We start from the raw sequence: 17,945 nt of genomic DNA on the forward strand, positions 1-17,945 counted from the left end.
AAAACACTGTGGATGGAAGACATCAAAGAAATGACAGTTCATGTAACACAAAACAGCCCCTGCAGCCCCCACACGACGAAAATACATTAGGAACAATAAAATTAAAAAGCAGAAATATATCCAAACTTAAGGGTTATGACAGCCATTATTAATGAATGTAACTCCCTTTTCTTAAAGACATGTCTCAGAATGAAGGGGAAAAAAAGATAGCATCTTTCACAATAGCCAGATCAGATATATACCAAGCATATAAAAACACAAAGAAGGAGAAATAATATTAATACAAGATGAAGTATAATTCAAGGCAAAAGGATTAAGTGGAGCAAGAATCACGATGGAACAATCAAAGTTTTGTGTCAAACATCCTTGTATTGAAAAGTGTAAAAAGAATTAAAACAGGAATCAAAACTTATTAGAAGTGGATGAAAACTCCCCAAATCTTCTAGATTTACACAGCTCTCTACCTAACCTAGTCCACAGGAAAAACTTACAAAGCACAGAAAATTACAATTATATCACTGATAAAGTCCAGGATTTGTATCAGCTTTATACTCACATTTTTTAAAAAATCTTTCTTTTAAACATCGACAGAGCATTTATAAAAATTAGTATTATGTCACAAATAAAATCCCTGATAGTTTCAAACATAAAAAAGTCATATTCTCAATTCGCAAAGCAATATAATTAGAAACTAATTTTAAATAAAAATATTAAAAACTTAAAAATGCTAGCCTAAGTAATTCATGGGTCAGTGGAAATCTGCAATTATAGATTATTTTTAAAAGGACAAGATTGCTACTTATCAATACTCAGGAAATATAATCAGATGCACTTAAAAGAAAAAAATATGGCCTTAAAGCCTTTCATTATAAACAAACACAAATCTTCCTGCCTACTTGCTGATACCAACAATTTATCCAAAAAGGGTAGAAATTTTTTACTCATAGTTAGAAATTAAAGGACTTAAAGCACAATTCCATAGCATGTGATAATTTACTTCAAAAAAAAAATAAAAATATTATTAAACAAAAGATAACATGCTTCAGAATAAAATGGTTTCAGGCCACCTGCACCCAACTGATGAACTGATAACATTAACTAACACCAGATGCTTCCATGTTTTTACAGGGCACCAAGGGGAAGAGGGCAAAAGGATAGAAAGTCAGAAGTTAAGAAGGGTTCAAAACGTAGGCCCTAGGGACACACCAAACAGTTTAGTTATGGACCTTTCTTTTCCTAGTACAATTACTCTAACTGACAAAGCATTAATTGAAGTTATACAGTATAGACAGGATGCACCATCAGAAAACTCTACATCAGGTACATAGGGAAAATTAAAGCCACAACTGCTTACAGGGTTATGGTTAATAAGACTCATAATCAAGAGTAAACAAAAGATCCAGGTTTGTTGACTATAGCACCATTTTCATAAGCAAAATAAGCCCTGTAATGCAGAGATTTTACAAGTTTCCATACAAAATTATACGCTAACATTTTATTTGATTACTTTGAGCAATAACTACCACTCTGCAAGTATCTGAGCACCAGGAACTGGTAACACTTCCTCACACCCTAAGAATCAGGAAGAGCACGTTGGGACTGCCAATTTCCCTCGGATCACAATAAGCTCCACAACAGCCCAAGGGTCGTCTAAGGAGCAAAGGTCCAAGTCAAGATTCTCACCCCAGACCCCAATATGTTACAATATTAAATGAAACCAGGAGATGGAGATCAGGTCCTACAGTAGGTGAGCTATCGCCCCAGCCAACGCTGACCAGTCAAATGACTATAGTCCGTCTGTGTGTCTGTCTGCCTCTCTCTCATTCAATAAAGGTGCTCCTTCATTAGCACTGTCTTTGTGCTAGGCTCTGTACACAGATGCCAGAGGACCAACATTTACAAGTCCCAAAATTAATGGACAAATACACTATCCATTGGAAAAGGCCTGCAGGTGAATTGAGTAAATGCGACTTTCAAGAAACAAAGAATTTACTTGAACATCATTCCTTCCTATTAAGTCATCTTCAGATCTCATAGAAAAGTTTTGAACCCATACTCAGTTTTGCCCTTTTAATTTTTTTTCAAATTGCCTGCAAAATATTTCATATTTGCAGGACTACAATGATTGTCCTGCTTTGAGAGTATGAACATCCTAAAATCTTAAAATTTTATTTTCACCATTAGCTACTGTATTATTCAGACAGTCAAAAAATATAACACATGCAAATAAAATTTAAGAGTGTTGAGTTTCTAAAGACTCAACAGCCTATGTAAAGTAACAAAAACACCAAAAGGCCCATCCTAGAGTGGGTAGCAGCATCGGAACTCGAGGAGTGAGCATGAGGCACTCAGTAGGCAGCACGGTGCTCTCAGGCAGAACAAAGACAACTCTTCACTGGACCAGCCCACTGCAGCGACCTGGCTCATCCCTGGGGGTGTGGCAGGGCTAGATAGTCCAACATGGCACAGTACGATCATTCTCTCACAGGGTGCAGTGACTGCACAGATTTGGGAAGCCATGAAATAATCACATTTTGCTTCTTGAAAAAGGAGATGCTTTAATTGTTAACATCAGTTAACTTAAGGAATATGAACTCAGAAAGAGGACAGCACGTGTAAAATGCATAAGGACAGTGGGTTTAAGGTGACTAAACACCACCTCAGCAAACTTAAACAGTTTGAGAATAACAAAACACGGTTCCTAGGCTTGGCAGAACTGAACCAAAGCATTATGAATTTCAAAACGAAGATTCTTCCCCAAGAAGACTTGTCACCATGAGAAAGAACCTTCAACACAGAAAATGTTATGCGAAGGAGACCCACGACCCACCACTCAGCAGACCCTCCTGAGAATTACCTGGACAGGAAAGCAAGCAGCATTACTACACTTGCGCTCTGAGAAGCAGAGGGCGGTCGTACCATCTCAATGCGTGAATCGCCTCACTGGAATTCAGTTTTCCTACCACTCACCCTGTGATTATCCAAGCCTGAAGGGACAGAGTTCCTGAGAAATGAGCCTGCTTTTGGTTTTGTGCTTTTTTGTTTATACACACACACACACACACACACACATATACACACACAGGGTCTTGCTCAAACTGCCATAAGTAAAACACTGAGTAATTATTTCTATTTCACAGTGAATAGTAAGGATTATTTCCACAGCTAACACTTGCTGTGGAAGATTCTAAGCTCTGTGCAAATGTTAGCTCATGAATCTACATAAACCCTACAAGGCTTTAAGTACTATATCTACCCTCATTCTGCAGAAGAGGATGCAGAGTAGCAACACTTGTGCCAAGCTGCCGTATGTGCACACCTGCATCGCACAAAACTGCCCCAGAGCACCGAGGCCTGACATGTCCTCCAGGGGCTGCCAGCAACAGGCCTAACTATGGGCAAACACACTCTGGAATGCCTTTAGGATCACCAGCTTGCCCACATAAGCCCCTTGGAGACAACTACCTCTGCTGACAAATAGGATCAAACAGAATGCATGCATTCCCATTCAATTTATTAATTGATGGATTACATATTAACAACTTCACTGGCCAAGTTACCCAAATCTATCTTAAAATTTTATCTCACAGCTGTTAGAATTTCAAACAACCCAATCATGAAGATTCAAAGACAGAACGTCGGGCTCTGTTGCTTCAGTTATGCTATTCATGGCACTTCAGCAAAGCGATAGCACTGTCTGTAACTCATCTGTGAGGTGGGCATGTTTCTTTATGAAGCAGGACAAAGATTAATGCATGAAGTTCCAAACATGGGGGTCTGTCCAGAAGAACAACTGATCTAGGAGGAAACCTGCGGTGCAAGGAGACAAAACTGGAGAGGAAGTTCACAGAAACCACAGAATGGCTCACCCGAGGGCCAGGAAGAGACAGTCTTCGGGTTGGGTAGGGGACAGGCCAATGGACAGAAGTGGAGCTAAGGGTATGCAATGACTTGTGGCACAGAGGAGATACCTTGGACATGTGTGACCATCAAGGCAAACACAGTATAAAAAGCAACCTACACAGGCAGGACAGGCAAAATGGAAGTCCTTTCCTTAGGGCAGGGACATCATAAGTCCACAGACAGATGGGGAAAAGAGGCACAAGAAAGGCCACAAAACAAGTGCAGATGAATTGAACAAGAAAAGTCTTTTCTATCAAACAGGCAGATGAAAGGGCCTGCCTACTTACCCACTGCCTGTCATATTCTCTTACACAATAAGGTCCCAGGTTCTTTCTACCTTTAGAACATAATAACCAGGATTTTGGTACCTTTGGCCCTTTGCCTTTTGGTTTGCTCTGCCATACAAAGGTCTTCTCCAGTGTCTTTATTTCAATGCAAACATCTTCTTTAGAGGATTCCTTGTCCTAGTTACCCTTCTGTGACAGTTCACTGTGCTGCCAACTTGCATGTGTTAAGAAACCCCTCCTCCATTAGTGAAGCACAGTTCTGGGTATATCTGTGGCTGACTGACATGTAGGTCACAAACTTAAGACTAAAGGCCCACCCTGGATGTGGGTGACACCAACCAACGGGTCTGTAGCCTGGATGGACTAAAAAGGGAAAACAGCAGCCTGTCCTTTCGCTTCTTTGGAGGTGCCCCGATCTTCACTATCATCTTTGGACACTTGTCTCCAGCTCCCTCAGGTTCCCAATGCAGACCCTTCAGCTGTTAACAGCACTTGCACCCAACTCTGCAGTGAGTTCTAAGCCTCGCCACCCTGAAACTGGCCCTTCTGCACTCTTCTCCCCCAACTCTCCAGCCCGCCACTATAAGCCTCCTTTGTAAATCTTCTACATAGCAGACATCTGATCCACTCCTCCTCCGGGTCCTACCTAATATACTTCCCATTACCAGCTTGTCACTCAACAGCACAGTGCCTCTCAAACCACCTGTGATGGAGACCCCTTTTTGTGCATCTGCAATCTACCGCAGAACTACTGTAATGATACAGGAAAAATGATTTTTTTAAAAAAAGATACAATTCTTTAAACAATACAAAATAAAAGAAGTTTTTCATGAGCAGCACCAACAATCAAAACTTTCTCTATCATATTAAAGTAAGAGCATCTCACTGTGAGTGTGTGCCATTGCAAGCCACTGGAAACCACTCGAGACCAGGCTGTGACACCGAGTCATCGGCCACTGAGCACACTGCCATCACAGCACTCGGTATACACCAGTCGCTGTGGGCCTGCTGATCTGGACCTGACCCTGCTTTGGGCACAGAAGCTACAAGGATGAACAAAACACACAAGCATGAATCTGACTCACCATGTCACCTCTCCAGTTCCTAAATGTTACACTCAGTGCCCAATGTGTCCTTTGACCAAAAACTTTAATCAAAAATCCATTTTAAATTGATGTTAGCACCTAGATACTAATCTCGGGAATCCAACAACATAGAAGAACTGAACATCTCTGGCCAGTGTCTGGAGCAACGGATGACACCGTAACCACCACTATACTCACTTTCTACACCGAATAGTGTGCTCCATCCATCCTGCTGCCATAGCTCCCACCCATACCCTCACCCACACCCCAAATCAGCAATGAAAACATCAGGCTTTCTATTAAGACACAGTCAGTGCCTCAGCTTTGTCACTGTATGGCCCAGAGATGTTACACACAACACAACCCAAATTTTTTTTTTTTTTGGCCTCCACAGCTGAAAAATGAGGTTCCATTTAAAACACACTGGTCCCCCACTTACGTAACAGTAGACCTAGGGCTGCCTCTAAGGGTATAGGACACTCACATTCTTTCCACTCTCGTTCAACAAACTCACCCTCTCCCAAAAACTCTTCATGATATTACTACTTGCTGTTTTACAGATGAGAAAGCTGAGAACCAGACATGTTGATTATTGACTGATTTTTTAAAATGAATAAATTAAGATCCAGGTGCTACAATTTCATTCTTTTAAATACAGTGTTAAAGTCTAACTGAAGGGTCCAACTTTGGGTAGACATCATGTGACCAAGCTGCAATAATCAAAGCCAGTGGGTAGGTGGTTCTAAGGAAGCTGACAAGCATTAGAAAGCAATGAATTTCACCATGTAAAAACCAAGTGTGCATATGGACAAAACATGAAGCAGATAGAAGAAAACAAAAGCTACTCATTTCCAAAATTTATAAGGACTACTGTAACATTTCAATGTACAAAATCATTAAATGACTGCACATGTAATTTATTTTTTTAATTTTATTTAAAGAAAGACTAAACAAAACAGAAAATAGGTAGAAATAATATATACGTTCAAAGAAAATAGTAAGAAATCACTAGTTGATGTTTACATATTGTCGTTTTACAAATAGTTGCTCAAGATACAAAAATGGAACATGTAAAGTGGGAATTCAAACAGTGAGATTGCAAACAGTTCTGGTCAATTGTCCAACAGAAACTTAGTAACATGGTTGTCAATCCTATACACTTAAACATACATGCAGTTATCCATATCTTCATTTGTGTTGATTAAACAAACTAAAGCAGTTTAAAGTCATTCTGAACAAAGAATAATAAATATTGCTGGATTTCACATCATGACACTCAGTGATCAGCACTGGGTACCATAGTGTCTTTTTTTTTTTAAATTTAATTTAAAGAAAGACTAAAAACAGAAAATGGGTAAAAGTAATATATAATTTCAAAGAAAAAGTAAACAGTAAGAAATCACTAGTTGATGATTATAGATTGCCTTCTTACAAATAGTTATTCAACGTACTAAAGTGGAGCATATAAAGTGGGGATTCAAACAGTGAGATTGCAACCAGTTCTGTTCAACTATCCAACAAAAACTTAGAAAGAGTGCATATTGAAACATACATGCAGTTATCCATATCTTCAATTATATTGAGACTGAATAAACCCAAGCAGGCTAATATCACTCTGAACAAAGAATAATACTATTGCTGGGTTTCACATTATGATACTCCAGGATCAGCACTGGGTATTTTAGTGTCTTTTTTCCTTCAAAGTATCTGTTAGTTTCATCATGCGTCATAAGATCAGTTCTCATAAACTGTTTATAGATTCTACACATGCATGAGTCTTAACATGTATTTCTATCCTTTCTATATTAAGGGAGAAACAAAACAAAGCAAGGCAAAATAAAACATATTCCTTAAACACATGAAATGAAATAAACATATAAGACCTTTGTACAAAGAGTTCTACCATGGTTCGTGTTGTCTCTTGTTATCTCCAATAGAATTGGCTGTATCATCAGACAGTATAATTGAATATATCAGTATATAACAGTATTAATAAAAACACAACTTTGTATATAGTATAGAACTTCAAAAACCAGCAGTTATCAAACCAGAATGTATATCATAGAATCTTGTCATCTTCAGTGTACTTGCCTATACTCTCAGACTCAATACTATCAATCATATCAGTTTTGAATAAAATCTTCTCTGCCTCATTTCTGTTATGCTCCTTTTTTGCCATCAGTTGTCTGCTTGTCTTCTTCATTCTGTTTTCTGCTCCATTCATTGAGGCCTCTCTGCCACTGTTCCTGGAATCCTAGTACGTTTCTCTCTCTCTCGAATGCCCTGCAGTATTCTCTGAAGAGTTGGATTGGTGGTTGCGTATTTCCCAAGTTCCTCTTTGTCTTGGAAGCATCTTGTTTCTCCACTAATTTCTAGAGACAGTTTAGCAGGGTATATCAATCTGGGATGGAAGTTATTTTCTTTCAGGGCTTGGAATATTTCACTCCAGGCTTTTCTTGACTTGATAGTTTGTGTCGAGAAGTCTGCCGTTATTCTGATGGGCCTTCCTTTATAGGTTATCTATTTCTTGTCTCAGCTTTTTTTTTTTTTTTTTTTTTAATTTTTTTTTAAATTTTATTTAAGGAGAAAAGAAAAAAAAAAGCAGGGAAAGGGTACCAGTTATACAGATTTACAGAAAAAAAAAATGAACAGTAGGAAATCACTAGTTAATGGATTACATATTGTCATCTTAGAAATAATTGTTCAAGTCACAAAATTAGAGCTTGTAAAGTGGACATTCCATCAATGATACTGCAAACAGTTCTGTTCATTGATCCAATAAAACTCTGTGATATCATTTTCTATCTTATACACTTACATATACATGCAGTTATATAGTTTGGAGCACTTTCTTTTCCTCTCTTTTGTACAATGACTATTACACATTTTGGGTTTCATTGCTCCCACGGTTCTTATTACTTTTTTGGAAGAGAGTAAAACCAAATGTGACATAACAGAACAGAATCGGTCAAGTCAAAAGGGTGGACATAATAGATAATGTAAAAACATAATACAAGGTGATCAACAATGGTTACCATAATGCCTCCCGCTATCTCTAATAGAATTGCCTATATCATTAGTTATAATACAATTGAACAAAACAGTAAAGAACAAAACCGACAAAACCAAAACATTGGAGACATTGTAGGTCTTCAAAAGTAGACAAAAGTCAACAAGAATGGGCGTCATAATGAATCTCATTATCTTCACAGCTGATGCCTAAACTTTCGAACCTGATACTATCCAGCAAAACAGAATAGGGGAACATCAGTTAAAAACCAGATGGTGAGAGTAATACAGGGCTTTAAATCAAGGTAATGAAAAGTCAAAGTGGGTTACTATAATATATCCTGCTATTTTTTTTCCCTTTAATTAAAAGGATAAAGATAAAAAAGTAAATAATGGAGTGGAGATTGAGATAAAAGAGGGCATAACAACGAAACAGCGCAGATCAAAACATAACCATTTAAGCAGAATAGTGTTTCACCACCAGATAATCCTAACCTAAAAGTAGTTACCATATTGTTTCTTTCTTTGAAATCCTTGAGTACAACTTCGTATACTGTAGCATTAAGTATATCAAAACAATGTAAAACCATTCAAGAGAATGACAGCATTACAGAGTATTTAGAATCGACTAACAAAATGAACAATGGTTTCTGTATAATCTCCTTGTCTTTAAAAGGTTTTTGCTTATACTATCGTACATAATAAAATCCAATAAGATACAGCCTATTTAGACCATTGGAGACAGAAGGACAAAAGCTAGATGAGACTTCAAAACAAGATGATACTAAATCTGTATTACCTATTAAGATGTCATTTTCTCCAAAATAGCTGTTCCTATCATCCAATCTTCTCTGCCTCATTTCTGTTAAGCTCTTTTTCTGTCCGTAGCTGTCAGTTTGTCTTCTTCATTTTGTTCTCTGCTCCATTCGTTGTGGCCTCTCTGCCATTATTTCTGGATTCTTTGTATTTTTCTTTTTTTAGAATATCCTGCAATACTCTCTGTAGAGTTGAATTGGTGGTTGCAAATTCCCCCAGTTCCTCTTTATCCTGGAAGCACCTTGTTTTTCCATCAATTTCCAGGGACAGTTGTGCAGGATATCTCAATCTTGGCTGGAGATTATTATCTTTCAATGCTTGAATTATTTCCCCCCACGCTCTTCGTGATTTGATGGTTTGTGCAGAGAAATCTGCTGTAATTCTGATGGGTGTTCCCTTGTAGGTGGTCTGTTTCTTGTCTCTTACAGCTTTTAATATTCTGTTCTTGTATTGAATTTCTGGAATTTTTATTATTATATGCCTGGGTGTTGCTCTGTTTGGGTTGTAGGTAGCTGGGGTCCTGTATGCCTCATACATCCGAGTATCTTTACCTTTTGCTAAATTAGGAAAATTCTCCTGGATTATTTCTGTGAGTAGCTTTTGTAGTTCACTTGTTTGTGTCCCTACTTCTTCTTTTATGTTCTTAATCCTTAAGTTATGGATCCTCTTATCATCTTCTTGTCTTTGTATTATTGCTGTTTGTTTCTTTGTTATTTTTAAGAAGTTTTTCATTTCATTCTCCCATATTACAAGTCTGCCCTCCAGTTCAGATAGTCTGTCCTTAGTTTCTTTCAAGCTGTTATGCCAGTCTTCGATAGACTTCTTAGTATCTTGGTAGTCCCTTTGAACCTGCTTCACGTATTCTATGCTTTCTCTGTTTTCTCCATCAAACAATTCTCCCCTTTTTTTCTGTTCTTCCATTCCGCCACCTGTTTTTTCTTGGGTGGTACTTAGCATTTCTCTAACTATTCTGCATACTTCTAGCTTCAGGTCGTTGATAACTTCATTCCTGAATTGGTCTATGAGGCTCTCTATATGGCGCCTTATGTGTATTGGTGCGGTGTCTGCTATTGCCTGTTTCTCAGAATTGGGGGCCGAGGAGCCTTTCTTGTTGCTGCCTCTTCCCATGCTGCCTCTTCTTCTCTGTTCCTTATATATGCAAGCTTATATAAGAGGCCCAGCTTCTCTCCCAGTCAGCCACAGCCTGATCGAATTGCGCCAGTTAGGTGTTCCCGCTCACCGCTGCGCACCAGGGAGTTACGGACCAGGCAGCCTACGCGTCTCCCCTCCCGGCCACCGTCAGGCTCTGGGATCTGGGTTGGGACAGCCTACCAGGTCCGCCGGCAGCGTCACGCAGGCCAGGCACTTTTCACCAATCCCGCCCTAGAGGGGGATGTGTGGCTGGAGTCCCATCGCGCCCTGCTCCCGCAGGACTGCCCGGGCCCAGAAAGTCCTCTGCTGGAGTCAAACTGTGGTAGAGTGTCAGTTTCTCTCACTCACCTCACCACAAGTCAGTGCACACCTCCCTGCCATTCGCAGATTGCCGTTCTCAGAGCTTCCGCGCGTCTCTCTCCTTGCTGAGCCACTGTAGAGGCAGCCAGCCGCCGCGCGGCGGGAAACCCAAATCGCGGCTTACAATGGCGCGGTTCCAGCCTCCACACCAAGTCTTTTCTGTTCCTGTTTTAGCACCAGGACTGCATTCCAAGTTGGCTTCTCTCAGCCCAGTTCGTTCCTGAGTCAGCAGAGCATATCTCCACCGACTTATGTCTCCTTAGTCCGCACCATTCCTGGCTTCTGAGCCGAGTCTTTCAGAGAGCCTCCGGTAGTTGCTGTTATCTGTCCGCCATGTTCTCCCGGAAGTCCCTTCTTGTCTCAGCTTTTAATATTCTGTTCTTATATTAAATTCCTGGGATCTTATTATATGCCTGGGTGTAGCTCTGTTTTGGTTGTAGTTGGCTGGAGTTCTGTATGCCTCATATATCAGAATATCATTTCCTTTTCCTATGTTTGGGAAGTTTTCCTTAATTATTTCTGAGAATAACCTTTGTAGCTCCTTTGTTTGTACCCCTGCTTCTTCATTCACATTCTTCATTCTCAAGTTGTAGATCCTCTTGTCATCTTCTAGCCTTTGTATTGTTACTGCTTGTTTCCTTGTTATTTTTTAAAAGTTCTCCCTTTCATAATCCCACTTTGCAAAATTGTCCTCCAGTTTGGATAATCCATCCTTAGTGTCTTTCAAGCTGATTTGCCATCTTTCCATAGAGTTTTTAATTTCCTGGTAATCTCTTTGAATCTGTTTCATGTATTCTATATTTTTTATATTCTTCATCAAATGGTTTTCTCCTTTGAGTTCCTCCCTTCTTCCATCTGTGTCTGCTTGAGGGGTGCTTAGTATCTCTTTTATTAATCTTATATCTTGCTTTACTTGGCTAAATATTTCACTTTTGAATTTGTCTATGAGGTCCCGAATATATCTCTGTATGTCCACTGGTGCTGTGTCTGATACTGCATGTTTGCTGTTTTCATTCTCCTTTGTATTTACCTGTACTGGGTCAATGTTCTCAGGGTTGGGGCCTGGGGACTTTTTGTTGTTGCTCTTCCAGGAGGCCCCATTTCCTTTCTTTGTTGGTTACAATTCTTCTGAAGCGTGCTGGCTAGACAACCCTTCCCACTGCCATGTGCTAGTGAGTTGCACACAGGGACAGCGTATGCTCGCCCCTCCCCTCTGGATCAGTCCAGCTGCTGTGGCCTGCACTGTATTACTTTACGCCGCCTTCCCTGCAGGTCAGTCAAGCTGCTGTAGCCTGTACTGTATTACTTTACGACGCCTTCCCTGCAGGTCAGTCCAGCTGCTATGGCCTGCACTGTATTACTTTGCACTGCCTCCCCTCCAGGTCAGTCAAACTTCTGAGACTTCACTAGGTTAGTGAGGTTAGTGTGCGCCACCATGGTAGGGACTTGATTTCAGATAACCTATTAGGTCTCAGCCAGGTCACGTGACCCATGCCTAGCTCACTCCATGAATCCTGTTCGGGAAGGGAACAACTGACTGAAGTCACTGCTGTGCTTGTACTTGCCAGTCCTGCCTGGTACCAGAATGTCATCTGCCAGAACCCCCACTTTCTATGGAATGACTCCACTCCTGGCACTCGCCACAGGTCAATGTAGGCACTCTGTCAACTCAGCTCTCCATTCGGCTTGGCGACCCCCAAACGCAATGTAACTGCACCTCCAGTGAGTCAAAGCGGTGGGACCTTGGACAGCTCAACAAGTCACAGTGGGACCTCGGATGGTCAGAAAGTCACCTGCTGCAGCGGGAACACTGAACCTTTACCTGTTCCAATAACAGCACCGGGACTGTATGTTTGGTTGGTTCTTCTCACCTAATTTCTTCTTGGGACGAGAGAATTTATCTCCCTCTGTTTTGGGCTCCCCACTCTATACTATGTTGAATTCTCAGGGAGCCTCTGTAGCCAGTTGTTATCTATCCACCATCTTTGCTCCTCCCCACTGCACACATAATTTAAACATTACTAAAGATGTTTATGTTCTTGCAACTAAGGACAAGGTTTATCCCTTAGAAATACCAAAAGTGCCAATTAATGGAACCTGGCAAAAGTCTAACTATTCAGTTTAGCCAATTCCTAAGATAAGGCCACAGGCACTGTTCAGAGACTTCCATTAAAACTCATGAATATCTGAAACAACTTGGATGAAGGAAAATCTGCAACAAGTCCTTACAGTTACTTCCACAGAAACAATGTGTTAGCTAGCCTTCCTGCAATAAATTAAATGTGCTAGAAGAACTTCACCTCTAACTTCCATGTCCCTTCCAGCTGCCTTCAAGCATTTACCCTAATACACACTGAAGACTCTTGTTGAGGTTTATTAATTTAAAGAAAAAAATTCATTCTGTCAAACAAAGTCTAGAAACCACACAACCGCCCACATAGTTTCATTTGTCAAGCTCTGATTAATCAACATGAAGGACTGAAATTATTGGGTAAATACATGCTAACACTCTCTAGTTGTTGGTATTTGAAACCAAATACACACCTACAAAAGTCCAAGAGTCTTTATTTCAATATTTTCCACCTCGCACAAGAAAGATGATTTATATGCACATGTGTAATCCATGTAATTCCAGTACCCTGGAAGGCTAAGGCAGGAAGACTGCAAGTCTGAGCCCAGTTTGAACAACTCAGTCTCTTTGCAAGCCTTGTCTCAAATGAAAAAATAAAATAAAAAGGGCAAGAAAAGTAGCTTCATGCAAAGGCCTTGAGTTCAATCCCAATACTGTCATAATAACTACAATAATATATAAGCGATAAATTTGATACTTTCAACTGAGACTGAAGTCTAGCATTATATATTAGTGATACCCTATGTTTAAACACAATAAATGCCTTATGAACTTTCCCAAATCATTAAAATATCTTAAATGTTCCACTCTCCGGACAATCATACTTCATATTTTACTCTATACCTTCTTCACTTTAAAGACTGTATGAGCCAGAGCCAGTCTTCAGTCACAAGCCAAGTTCATCAAAGAATTGGAAAGCAGGTTCACTGCAGGACCAGGTCCTTTCTGCAGTGGGCAGCAAGATGCAGCCTCCAGCTAGTCAGCTGGCAAAACACCACTGCCTCGGACCAGGGTGGAGCCTGTCCTTGTCCTCACTCTCTGCTTACCTTCACCAGGTTGGTCTCAGAGGAAGTCACATGCTTGGGAATAAGTTTCATTCTTTTGTTTATCACCTAACCACTCTTCACAGTCTGAGTGTTCGATTTACCTGTTAATCACAGTCACAAGCTTGACGCTCATCTAAGCAGACCTAAGCTCCTCCATGGAGAGGTACCACGATGTCATACAAGAAGTAAAATGGAAAAGCACAAAGTATCTGCCCATGTTCAACACAAACAAACACTTGCATGACGAGCGATGCAGCACTGGCTAGGCAGTGCATCATAACCCAGTGGGAGCTCCTGTTCTATCAGGTGGGAATGCTGAAGGTTAAACAAAGCTAAGAAAGCTTTGCCTACGACGGCAGGTCAAATATAACATAGCAGAAACTTAAACCCTGGGCAAAGACTTCTGCCTTTCTTTTACTATAATGCACAATATACAATGGCATCCACATTAGATGACAATGAGCAAAGGTTTTCAAGCTCAATTTTATTCAAAGGGTTTGTTATGAAAGGGTTTTCAATTACTAAAATTACTCTTTAGTCAATTACTGAGGAGCAGAAAACTGTAGATTCAAACCAAAATTCTCATTTTACAATCGCTATTCTTCTTTTCAAACAACACCCATAAGAAATTTGTCCAGGAAAGCAAGAACATAAAAGCAGGCTCCCCTGCCCAAATTTCAGATTGGGACAGAAATGATTAGCATCTAACCCAGGTCCATCAATAAACAAACAGTCAACTCCCTGACCCAACAGGCTGGCTTTCCTCACACTAACAGCTTGCCACATTCTGGGAGGTTGTAAAGCATCCTTTTCCACCAACAAGGGAGGCTTTAAAATTAGGTGGCAAAGGGTCCAGTATTGGAAACAAGTGGAGTAGGGATCTGACCATTCTACCTAAATGTGTCTAATCCTCTCCTCAAACCCTAAATCAAACTTAGCTCAACCCATCAATAGTCCAATAATTTCAGCCCTTCTATTTAACACTTTACTTTCCAAAACCAAAGTTAAGTTAAAGTTGCCCATGAAAACAAAATCAATAACTGCCTTAGTCTCTGCAGGCAACTAGTCTGAGTTATTGGAAACCACACGATGCTGGTCACATAACAAATTCCACCTTTTAACAGACTTTAAAAAGGTATTTTGATAGGGATTGATTCATTGAGGCAGAAAAGAAAGAGTAACAGGTTTTAATTCTCACTTTCCAGGAAATTTCCGTGCTAAAAACTGGCAGTACTCAGTATGGTGGTGCGTTCCTGTAATCCAGGCACACTAGAACCCAGGCAAGAAGGTCACAAATTTGAGCACAGCCTGCACAACTTAAGGAAACATTGTCTCTAAAATCAAAAAGGGCTGGGGATGTAGTTCACTGTGAAGGCTCTGAGATCTATCCCAGTACAAGGTCTGGAAGGAAGAGATGAAGGAGAGAAGGGGAAAGAAGGGGGTAGGAGGATCTCCACAAAGTGTTAGGCTGTGCAACAGTATGAAGAGGATAAGTCCGGTTCTCAACGTCCACTAACAAGGTTATGACAGTAACTAATTAATTGGAACTCACAGCAGCAGACTATGAGGTAGGTGAAGGCACATCTGGTCAAAGAGGGCCCAGGGGGTCCCTATCAAGGTTGTGAAATTGCACTGGGTGATGCCAAAGGATGACGGAGCAACAGGCCACATCTTAGGCAGGAGGACAACACAGCCAGAAACAACAATATGAGTAAGAGCAGGGTCACCTGCCCATGATAAGCAAAGTCTGTAACACTACCGAGATGATGGTGTGATAGGGTGGCCTGCAGAGCTGAAGGACTTCACTCACAACAGAAGGGTGTTGCTTTATGACAGCAGTGGTGAACCTGTGGCACATGTGCTGCAGCTGGCCCTTTGCATCACTGAAAGTTCTAAAGGGTATTTGCTGGCACTGCTCTAGAAGAACAAATCTCATAGTTACATGAACTGATGGGAACTCTGAATGTAGTAACATCTAGCAAGACTGGAAACCCCAAATGGGGTTCAGGAAACCCGACAGGAAAGGGACGAGACAGATGAGAAAACTGTGACTGACTGTTTTGAAACAAAAGGGCAGAAGACTTTTGGGAGGAAACCAGTGTTTGGATTGGTAACAAAAAGATAAGCCAAGCGGATAACCAAACTAAGAGTGGGTAAGAGGAACAGGTGATAAGGAGTGTAGCTACTGCATTTTACTGATTTGACCCTTTTTCTTTGTGACTCAGAGGAAACAGCCAGGTAGAGAGACAAACGCAGGGTAGAACAACTAGAAATGCAGCAAGGTAAGATTATTTTGGGAGTATTAATTATCTGGTACATATTGGTGATTTCCAAAGCCATATGAGCATCATCATCAACTTGGGAACTTACTCAAAGAAAGGCTCTGCGGCCCCACCCTAAGGATCCTGCCTAAGTAGGCCTGGGATGGGGCGTGGGTCTATATTCCTTAGAAGCCAAGAGTGGGGCCACTGTGCTTTGGCACTCTGCTCACTTTGCAGTTCATAATCTGTTTTCAGAGTTCTGAATATACTTCCAGAGCACATTCACTTTGATGGCATTTGCAGAATGTGAAACTACACCTCTCTGGAGGATTGGAAACATACTTCCACATCTGAAAATAATTACTTCTCAGTCTGTACTCCCTGCTTATGGGGAATGGGTTTGATATTCCACTGTAAAACCGACAGCCTAGGTCTGCAAGTACCAACTACTGTAACACAAAGATCCAATTCTGCTGAAACTTTTTGCGAACAAGGTAACTCAGGACCCCACACTCGTAGGCTGATGACAGTGTGCAGCGAGCAGCTCTTTGGCACCAAGATGGGCTTGGGGAGATCAAGAGCAACTTGCACAAATGGGAAGGGAGCCTTTCCCAGATGGCTGCACGGGTTACCACGGAGCACTGGCTCCCAGCCCTCCCAGGACTCCTACCCTATGCCCCTCACTGAGGTGAGGGCATAAAGCTCAGGAAGGCGACAGAGCCAACGGAAAACACTCACTCTGCAACTTTCACTAATGGCACAAAAGTCTATTTTACTTCTGAAGAAAATAACCAGACATGGAGAAAAAGGAGAGGGGCAGAATAGAAACTTGATGATGCAAACATGAGAATTTCAATTTTTGATGCTTTTGTTAATAAAAGACCAAAAATAGTTTAGTAGTTAAAATAACCTTAACCCCATCTACTGATTGCCTGTTTTCTTTCCTTAAAAATAGCAAAAGGCAAACTTCTGCATGCTCACTCTAAATGAAACTGCCTCTTAGAGTCCCACACTGAGTCCGCACAGCTCTTCTGTGGGTGGCTCCACAAACTCAACTACAAGGCAAGAGCAGAGACTGGGTGCCTGCTTGGGTCACCCTCCTCACTGGGGCAGAGCTGGGGCTTCCAGAGAGCACTGTGCTGAGTCGGGACTGCATTCTTCAGGAAAGAAAGGAAAGGCAGGCAGAGAACAGGTCATCTTCTCCTGTGCCCGGTGATCTCACCTTCCTAGTCTGTGGCACAGAAGTATGCTCTGCCAGGAAGGATACAGGCCCCCGCCCTCCCGGCCCCACTCGTGTCCCTCCCTGTGCAGCAGCCTGGCGCAGAGAAGGTCCTGTCTTGACTGATCAGGCACAGCAGATACCTGAGCTGGCTCCCAGGGGGTCAGGAACCCTACTCCCCAAGCCGGCAGGGCCTTAGGGAACGCCTGAGGGCTTTTCTGCAGTCTCATCAGCCCCGCAGGTACGGAGGGGTGGAGCTTAGACACTAGAGCGCCATGGCACCCTGCAGGGTCTACACAACCAGAGATCATCTGGCATGCTCCACCCTTTTCAAAGTCTGCTAAAAATGCATATGGGTAAAACACTGGTTTATAACTGCCAGTGAGTGTACCTTGGTTTTTACACTGGCGTGAAGTGTTGTAAAACACGAATTAAAAGAGTATTTTATTCCAAATGTAATCAAATCTAACCATTTCAGATGACACTGGTGCTTGCTGGGCACCACATGCCACAGTGTCACCAAGCACTCCAGTCCATACTTCTGTACACCTCGAAGCAAGGGCACTTGACAAAGGACTTTCTCTTCACATCTTTCTTTGTGCTAATGAAAACATCACCTGATTTCTGGTAAGATGTATATTACTGAACAACAAGAAACGCTCTCAGCAGATTTCAT

The 17,945-nt window shown here is 41.3% G+C and overlaps 1 protein-coding gene across 2 annotated transcripts in view; it reads right to left on the reverse strand.

Moving 5' to 3' along the window:
- Positions 1–17,945, reverse strand: part of Gmds (GDP-mannose 4,6-dehydratase) — a 515,013-nt gene that overhangs the window by 447,533 nt on the left and 49,535 nt on the right. The gene's annotated exons all lie outside the window — the stretch shown is intronic.

Source organism: Cavia porcellus, unplaced genomic scaffold (genome assembly GCF_034190915.1).
Source record: "Cavia porcellus strain 051 isolate PalLab524CR breed Dunkin Hartley unplaced genomic scaffold, mCavPor4.1 scaffold_13, whole genome shotgun sequence".
In the NCBI taxonomy this organism is placed as follows: Eukaryota; Metazoa; Chordata; class Mammalia; order Rodentia; family Caviidae; genus Cavia; species Cavia porcellus.